A 10,000-nucleotide genomic window follows, 5' to 3' on the forward strand; every position below is an offset into this window, starting at 1 on the left:
GAGAGAGAGAGAGAGAGAGAGAGAGAGAGAGAGAGAGAGAAATATGAAATATATATATATATATATATATATATATATATATATATATATATATATATATAGAGAGAGAGAGAGAGAGAGAGAGAGAGAGAGAGAGAGAGAGAAAGAATAATTCATATATATATATATATATAGAGAGATATAATGATGAGAGAGAGAGAGAGAGAGAGAGAGAGAGAGAGAGAGCGAAAGAGAGAATAACCAAAAAAGGGAGGCAGACAAATTGCTTAAGTAAGAGAGAGAGGAGGGATAGAGAGAGAGAAAAGAAATGAGAGAAAGAGAAATAAAATATAAAAAATAACCAACAGAGAGAAACAGCATAACGATAAGAAGAAAAATCAAAGCTAAAAAGACCTCCCATCCGTATCATAACGGCATTTCGGACGAAAGCGAGTGAAATCGAGCGAATCAGAGAGGAACCGATTGGGTCAGTGAATTATAATTGGTTTATAATTAAGCTGTCCGACGAAGGGTTGGATATGAATTACGGTAAGAAGGCTTATGCCCAAAGTATTCCCGGCTTGTGGACTATCGAACGACCGTTTGTTTACATCTTTCATGGGACTGTCTGTCTGTCTGTCTGTTTGTCTCGCTGTGTCTGTCTTTCTCTTTCTCTCTCTGTCTTTATCTTTCTCTCTGGTTGTCTGTCTGTTTGTTTGTCTTGCTGTGTCTGTCTTTCTCTTTCTCTCTGTCTGTCTGTTTGTCTCGCTGTGTCTGTCTTTCTCTTTCTCTCTGTCTGTCTGTCTGTTTGTCTTGCTGTGTCTGTCTTTATCTTTCTCTCTGGTTGTCTCTCTGTTTGTTTGTTTGTCTCGCTGTGTCTGTCTTTCTCTTTCTCTCTCTGTCTTTCTCTTTCTCTCTGGTTGTCTCTCTGTTTGTTTGTCTCGCTGTGTCTGTCTTTCTCTTTCTCTCTCTGTCTTTATCTTTCTCTCTGGTTGTCTCTCTGTTTGTTTGTTTGTCTCGCTGTGTCTGTCTTTCTCTTTCTCTCTGTCTTTATCTTTCTCTCTGGTTGTCTCTCTGTTTGTTTGTCTCGCTGTGTATGTCTTTCTCTTTCTCTCTCTGTCTTTATCTTTCTCTCTGGTTGTCTGTTTGTTTGTTTGTCTCGCTGTGTCTGTCTTTCTCTTTCTCTCTCTGTCTTTATCTTTCTCTCTGGTTGTCTGTCTGTTTGTTTGTCTCGCTGTGTCTGTCTTTCTCTTTCTCTCTCTGTCTTTATCTTTCTCTCTGGTTGTCTCTCTGTTTGTTTGTCTCGCTGTGTGTCTTTCTCTTTCTCTCTCTGTCTTTATCTTTCTCTCTGGTTGTCTGTCTGTTTGTTTGTCTCGCTGTGTCTGTCTTTCTCTTTCTCTCTCTGTCTTTATCTTTCTCTCTAGTTGTCTATCAGTCTGTCTGTTTGTCTCCCTGTGTCTGTCTTTCTCTTTCTCTCTCTGTCTTTCTCTTTCTCTCTGGTTGTCTATCTGTTTGTTTGTCTCGATGTGTCTCTCTTTCTCTTTCTCTCTAGTTGTCTATCTATCTGTCTGTCTCTCTGCGTCAGTCTTGCTCATTCTCTTTCTCTTACTGTCTGTCTCTTTTTTTCTTTCTCCATGGTTGCTTATCTGTCTATCTTTCTCTATCTCTCTCTGTCTCTGTCTGTCTGTCTGTCTGTCTCTCTCTCTCAAGTTACGTATTTACTGTGTGTACTTACCTGTACTGAGCGTACGTAACTTTACCGACTTTACTTACCTGTATTGACTAAACATTTACCTCGACTGATTGTACCTGCCTTTACTGACTATACTTTCCTCTACTGACTGTACTTACCTCCACTGACTGTACTTACCTCCACTGACTGTACTTACCTGCACTGACTGTGCTTACCTCTACTGACTGTACCTAGCTATACTGACTGTACTTACCTCTACTGACTCAGCTAATGAGCGGATGCACTGACCTGGATAATTAGTGGTGCTTGATTATCCCTATAATTATCAAGCCCTTTGTTTGTTCACGTAATTTCATGCCTGTTTGCGTGTGCATGTCCGTCTGTGGTTATTTATTCATATAGAGCAGTTGGTGTTTTCACGGATACGCATACGGTCGGTCATGCACACGCAAATATACACGCCTACATTCATATAAACCTTCCTAAACAAGTAAACGCATAGGCATGCAAACGCTCAGACACACACTTGTATGATCATGCAACACATATGTAACTTTCTCACACAGAGACACGCGTACGGGGATACACGGGCACACACACATACACATACACACACACACACATACACATACATATACATACACACACACACACACACATACACATACACACACACACACATACACATACATATACATACACACACACACACACACACACACACACTGCACACTACACGCTACGCACTCACATAAACACAACATGCAAAAGAGCTTCCCAGCGCGACTCCCCGAGAGGTCTGCCGACAACCCGATCTTATCGGCGGGAACTTTGAACTTTATCGTGTCTCAAGGGGCAGCGACGGCGGGGTAGGGAGGGGTAGGGAGGGGGGGGTGTAGTGGGCAGGGAAAAGGGGGGGTAGAGCTGGATGTAGCGAATGGGTACGAGCTGTTATGGTTGGTATGGGGTAGCATAAGTGGCATGAATGGTTGGACAACGTGGGCAGTGATTTTAGCTGTGCTATATTTATTTACTTTACAATCAAAGCATGCGGATTCATTATTCGAATGAATTGTAAAGATACACGATTGAATAATTCATGGTTTTTATTTGCATAAGAAAATCATTAGGTGACAGAGGATGTGGACATCTATGAAACAATAGCCATTATCAAATAGACAAACAAACAAAAAAACAACGTCGATAATACTCAAATTCACGAGACACCACAAAATCATTTATGTACAAAGGTCACTTGCAAGACACTCGTACTTGACCTGAGGTTTAAGGGAGGCGAAGTTAAAGCTAGCAGCAGCAAAACAAGAAAACAACAACAACAAATAAAAAGGATAAGCAAGCAATATCAGGAAAACACCGGTCAGTCGGAGTGCAAAGGAATTTGGTTCTTGCTTCCTCTACATGTATGGTTGTTTCTCCCTCTCATCAACAGAGCATGGAAACTACTTGCGCTAACGACCGAATGATCAGAAAAGGTCGAAGTGGCCAATAATAACCGTGGAATACTTGTTATGTCTCAGGTAGTTCTTGAAGGGTTCCTCCGCGTGTGGGGATTTTCCAGTTCGTAAGCGATTGGTCGGGGATGGTCAGAAAATGGATGGGCCATAGAGGCGAAAATGGCGTACCACTACACGGAGGTGTGTGTGTGTGTGTGTGTGTGTGTGTGTGTGTGTGTGTGTGTGTGTGTGTGTGTGTGTGTGTGTGTGTGTGTACATATATATACATTTATATATATATGTATATATATATACACACATATATAAACATATATATATACATATACATATGTATATATATATATGTATGTGTGTGTGTGTGTATGTGTATATATATGTATATATATCTATATAAATATATACATATATATAATATATGTGTGTTTGTGTAAACAATTACATGCATTTAAATATCTATCTATCTATCTATCTATCTATCTATCTCTATATATATATATATATATATATATATATATATATATATATATATATATATATATATGTATATGTATATATACATACACACAAACATATGTGTATGTGTGTGTGTTAGCCATTATGTACCACATTTTCCTTTAGTTTTTTTATATCTTAATTCTCTCTGTTTATATAAATTCAATCTTTTCATGTCTTTTCTTCCTTCTCCTTTGCTTCTATACCCGTGTCTACTTCCCATTCCTTCACCTCCCCTAGCCCTTCCTTTCTCCATTCACCCTATCATGAGTTTTAATATCTGCCTCTCTCTCCTTTATATTTTTCTCTCTTTTATCTTCCTTTATCCTATTCATTTATTTTCCTTTAATTTTTCCTTCTCTCTCTCTCCCTCTCTCTTTTACTTGAATTGATTTCCGTTTTTTCCATTTACCCTTTCGTTCCGTCACTCCCCTCCCTCTTCCCCCCTCCCCCTCCTCTCCCCGCCCCTTCTATAACCTGGTCTCGTCTCAACACTATTATTACCCTATTTTTCATTCCTTCTTCTTCCTATTTACCTTTTTTCACTCTTCTAGGCTCTCCCCTCCCCCCCTCCCGTAATATACTACCCTTTCCCTCTCCCCCACCTCCTTATCCCCTTCCTTAATCACTTCTACGGATTCGTTTACCTTTTTTCTCTGCCTCCTCCTCCTCCTCCCCCCTCCTGTGAATCCTCTATGCCCTCCCTTACCAGCTGTTCTGCCGTACCTTTACCCCTCCCCCCCTCCTAACCCCCCTTCCTTCCTTTCGTACTATATATCACACCCCGTCTTCAACACCCTTTCTCTCTCTCTCTCTCTCATCAACCATCCACTCCTTCCCCCTTTCTCCTGGGACTCCTCTTCGCCCTCCTCCCGCCCCCCCTCCCCCTCACTCTAACAAACATCCCGATTCCACGCTTCGCTCCACCCTATCGTACTCCACCCAACTCATCCACACTCCCACTCTCTCCTACTCCTCCTCCACCTACCCCACTACTCCTCCCCCTCCCCCCAACAAATACGCCGATTCCCCGCCCCCCCCCACCCCCATGCTACTCCTCTTCCACCTCCCTCTACCTACCATCCACCCCCACCATACCCCCCCCCCCCTCACGTAATATGGGTCACGGGGACAAGATGGCGCGCCGCCGAGATCTTGTCCTATGATGGGATGCTGTGATCTCAGAGGAATGAGATATATGGAGGGGTGGGGGTTGGAGGGGGGTTGGAAAGAATTGATGGGGGGGAGGGAAAGAGGAGGGGATGGAGGGATAGAGGGGGGGGAGGGAAAGAGGAGGGGATGGAGGAATAGAGGGGGGGGGGGGAAAGGGTTGGAAGGGAAAGGAGGGGATTGGGGGAGGAGGGGGGAGTGGGAGGAAGAGGTTGGAAGTGAAGACGAATGGAGAGGAAGGACGGGATGAAGGGAGGAGGAGGAGATGGGGGGGGGGGGGAGGATGGAGTGGGAAGAAGGGTTTGAATGGGCAGAGGAGGAGAGGGAGGAAGGGGGACTAGGGAATGGGGGGTGGGAGGAGGAGGAGGAGGAGGAGGTAGAAGGAAAGAGAGGGGGTGGTCGGGAAGAGGTGGAAGGGGAAGGGGAAGGGTGTGGATAGGAAGGAGAGAGAGGAAGAGAAAGAGTGAAGGAAAGGAAGAAAAGGGGGAAGGGAGAGGAGAGGTAGGGAGGGGTGGGGAATATTGGAAGAAAATGGGGGTCAGAATCAAGGGAGGAGATGAGGAGAAAAAAAAGTGGTTAGGGAGAGGAAAGGGAAAGGGAAAGGGAGAAGAAAAAAGGGGGGATAGGGAAGGGAGAGGGGAAAATAGTATAGATGGAATAAATGAAGGAAGGAGGGGAGAGGAGGAGAGGGCGGAAAGGGAGTATGGGAGGGAAAGGGAGAGTGGGGGAGGATAGAGTGAGAGGGAAAGGAGATGAAGAAAAAGAGAGAAAAAAAACGAGGGAAATGAGAGGGGAATATGATGTAGATGGAAAAGAAGGAAGAGGTGGCGTGGAGAAGAGATAAAAAAAAAGAGGGAGGAGGAGAAAGGAGGAGATATGAAAAAAACGAAGGTAAAGAAACAAAATAAGGATTTAGAGAGTAAGGAAAGGGGGGAGGGGGATGTGTGGGTGAGGGGGGTTAGGATAATCACACGTGCAAGAATACTCGCTCGGGCGATGTTGCACGAAAGGTAGAAAGACATAACGAATGATAATGAAAAGGAAAGATGAAAACTGATTGATAATTGACATTCATGGGATTGATAATGGAGAATGGCCGAAGAGGACGTAATTTAGCAAGCATGAGAGTGTCACGTGGGCGGGTTTAGGCAAGAATAGAATGACTCTACTTGCGGTCTACATAAAAGACGGAAGAATAATATGTGCAACGTGCTTGAAGACACAATTTCTAGACGTGCAATTACGGAACAGTCGCGTGGTACGACCCGGTTAGGATAGAACGACTTCGTTAGGATTAGGACGACATGGTTAGGATAGAACAAGTTAGTTAGGATAGGACGATCCGGTTAGGATAGAACCACTTGTTTATGTTAGGACGAGCTGGTTGGGGTAGCACATCATGGTTAGGATAGGACGACTAGCTAAGAGCAGAACGACCTGTTTGGGATAATACGACCTAGATAGGACTCCAGGATACTTGTTCGGCGGTCTGTGTGGTCCTACCCCCTTCCCCCCTTCCCTCCCTTCCCCGCATGTTCTGTGTTCCAGTCCGCTTCTCCGACCACCTCTTCCGCCTCTTCCGCTAGACTTTCTCCTCGTCTCAACCCACCGTGACGCCCCCCCCCCTTCTTCCATCTCTCTACCCTCCCCCTCCCACTCCTCTACCCTCCAGCCTCCCTCCACTCTACCTTCCCCTCCCCCTCCCTCTCTACCCTTCTCTTCCCCTCTATCCCTCCCTCCCTCCTCGCTATCCTTCCCTTTCCCTCTACCTTCCTCCTATCTACCCTCCCCTTTCCCTCTACTTCCCCCCACTCCCTCCTCTCCACTCTCCCCCTTTCCCTCTATCTCTACCTCCCTCCCCCTCTCTTTTTCCCTCTATCCCCCCCCTCCCTTGCCAAAAGAGAGATTTTCAAGTGCGATTTTACTGTAGTGTTATAAAGTTCTTGAGCCATATCTTTTAAGGAGGGATCTGGGTTTTTATAATCGTTATAATTGATTTTTTTTTTGTATTGAAAATGAAGGAAATGGCAAGGTAGCTATTTTAGAGTACGAATTCCTTTTTCTCTGATTAGTTTATCTGAAGAAAGTCCTGTATTTTATGTTATCATTATCATCATTATTCAATTGTTACATTATTAACATTATCATCATTATTTAATTGTTATCATCATTAATATTATCATCATTAATATTATCATCATTATTTAATTGTTATTAACATTATCATCATTATTATAAATATTATTATTATCAATATTATCATTATCGTCATTATCATTATCATTATCGTTTTTATCCTTATTGATATCATAATTATCATAATCAACTGTTTTATCTTTAATATATATTTTTTAAAGAAACGTTTTTATGATGATTTTTATAACTCCTTGTCTCATGAATGATATTTCATATTGCCTTTCTTCCGGCTTAAAAAAACAACATAAATGATAATGATAATGATTATAATATTAGTAATAATAATAATAAATGATAATAATAATCTAACCACTTAACTCTAACCTACTTAATGTTCCTATGAATATGTAGTAAAATAGTCTTCTTTATATTTTGTGTAGATAATATAGGCCTACCATTACGATCAAATGCTACTTGCCAGTGTGGGTGATGTTAATCCTACATTGCACACATGCTCAGTCCATTGTAACCGTAGAAATAACTTTCAAAACACAACCATTAGTCACCCATCAATGTTCAGCTTCATTTACTAATCCTTATTGACTTATATGATTACGTGTTTATTGGCAATGCATGATTAATCAACTAGCGCAGACCGCGTCCAGATACTATATGAAGTGTATATAGCATGATACACTAAACATATAAATGACACGATGTATTTTCTGTGAAGGCGTATGTCTAAGCATTATCTAAGCATTTCTAAGGCTCCAGACACCCATATCTTGTCGTCTACGAAAGTGTACGACTAAGTAGGCTAATATAGCTCAGGTATCATTATCCTCATTAATGACAGGTAATTAATTGATCGGGAAATATCCCAGCCGCAGAACAATAGGGGTGATTGCTACTTATCACCTCATTAAAGTCACTTAATCCTTGGAGGTCAGTTACCAGATACCTGACACGAACTAGGTCAGTTTCACGGTTGTGTTTATTCGCACTGTTGAAGCGGAATGTTAAGGAATTCAGGTCGTTATCCTGGTTATACGGACAAGTTGTTCAGGTACTATGCAGAAGTTACTCAGGTTTTGCGGACTTGTTACGTAGTTATTAAGGAGTTGTTTCTCGATTCTGGCTTCTAGGTGTATATATTGGCATTATATATGTTTCTGCAGTAATAGAATATTTAACTTTGTTGAGGTACGTCATATATAACATACTCTTGATTATATACATACAGCCTTGTCAGAATTTGTTGGTTCCGAATGTGTAACTCTTTTCCCCTCTTCTTACTTCCCCTCAAGTCCACTCCCCCCACCTCCCCTCTGGTTCTCTGTTTTCCCCATTCAAACCTCTCTCCATATTTTCCTTTCCCCTTTCCCCCTTCACGTCCTAATTTCTTCTTCCACCATTTTCCCTCACATTTCGTTTTCCCCTTTCCCTCATCCTTCGTGTTCCACTCCCCTCTCCCTCCTCATGTCTTAGTTTCCCCTTTCTTCATCTCCCTCTCCCATTACGTTCTTTTCCTCTTTCTTTGTACCCCCCTTTTCCCTCATTTCCTTCTCCCTTCTTACGTTTCAGTTTCCGCTTTTCCTCCCTAGTTTCCCCTCGTCTCCTCTGCCGCCTTCTCGCATCAACGAATTTGACAAGTTTATTGGAACAAGTGGTTACTTACATCTCAAAAGGATGAGGTAGTATAGGTTATCCTCACCCCATCTTCGTCCCTCTTTGAGCTCATATATCTATTAAAAAAAATGCAGCTATATCAACAAATTGAAATATATGTATATATATATATATATATATATATATATATATATATATATATATATATATATATATATACATAGGCGGAGAAGTTACAAGCACACAGAAATAAAATTTTCACCCTCACTCCCGGGAATCACTTAAACGCCTCTTCCGGAAAGCACAGATTCGAAGCCAAGGCAATTGCGACGGTGCTTCGGAAATTGATTACACTGATTTGATAACACCGAGGTTTCTTATCGCTTCTAGCTTCCAGGTGTGTGTATTAGCATCTTCATATATAGTATATTTTTGAGGTGATAAGATTTTTGTTCCCTTCTTTTTTTATTTTCTCACGTCAAGGCACGGCCCAGTTAACTTGTGGCGTAGTAAGATATGCAGCGGTGTTTGGGGCATTACATTGATTGGATAATATCGAGGACTTGCTTTTTCATTACTTGCAACCTCCAGATATGTGTTTTCACATCTTCATATATGTATTTTTATGGCGATGAGTTATTTTCCCCTCTATTACTCATCCTCCATGCCTCATCACGATCACTTTTCCCCTTCTCCCTCTCCCCTCGGCGTCATGTTACTTTTTTCTATTTGGGAAATATTTTCAATTCAAGAGTGAAATTCGCGGCATATGTGACATTACTCAGGATATTATTTTGGGAAACATCATTAGCCTAAGAATTAAATTAGAAGAAGTGAATATTAATGAGTTCAAAGAAAGACAGTGATCTAATTAACTAACCAGAAAACGAAAAGGGAAATCCCTTTTCACTCTCCCTTAAATAATGCATGACAAGCGAACCACACTCCGTCATGCAGTCCTTATTCTCATGCTCTCACCCGCATGAGAATAAGAGAATGCTCTCCGATTTCTCAGTTAGCCTAATAGAGCGAAGGTCTTTTTCACTCGATAGTCTCCCATTCTACAGAACCGCTCACTGGAAAGGGACATAATTAAACTTTCACTTTTGGTTCCGCCGAGTAAATATTCATGAATGAATGTCGTATGAATGAAGAACGTCATGTTTCCTTCGCGGTTATTGCTTTGATGGTTAGTTTTTAGGTTTCTGGGTCATCATGATCACTATCATTATAATCATCATTATTATTATCATTATTATTGATAGTATCTAAATTAACCGCAATCACCTTCCATAACACTTTACCTTATCATTCATGTCTTGGCAATCACAGATTTATCTTCATAATAATCATTTGCAAAATGTATCTTTGAAAATATGTCATTTTTAGAATCATACATTACATGTGTCAGCATTACGTATATGAC

This window comes from Penaeus japonicus, unplaced genomic scaffold (assembly GCF_977035675.1).
Source record: "Penaeus japonicus unplaced genomic scaffold, GWHDUDI00000001_assembly GWHDUDI00000017, whole genome shotgun sequence".
NCBI lineage: Eukaryota > Metazoa > Arthropoda > Malacostraca > Decapoda > Penaeidae > Penaeus > Penaeus japonicus.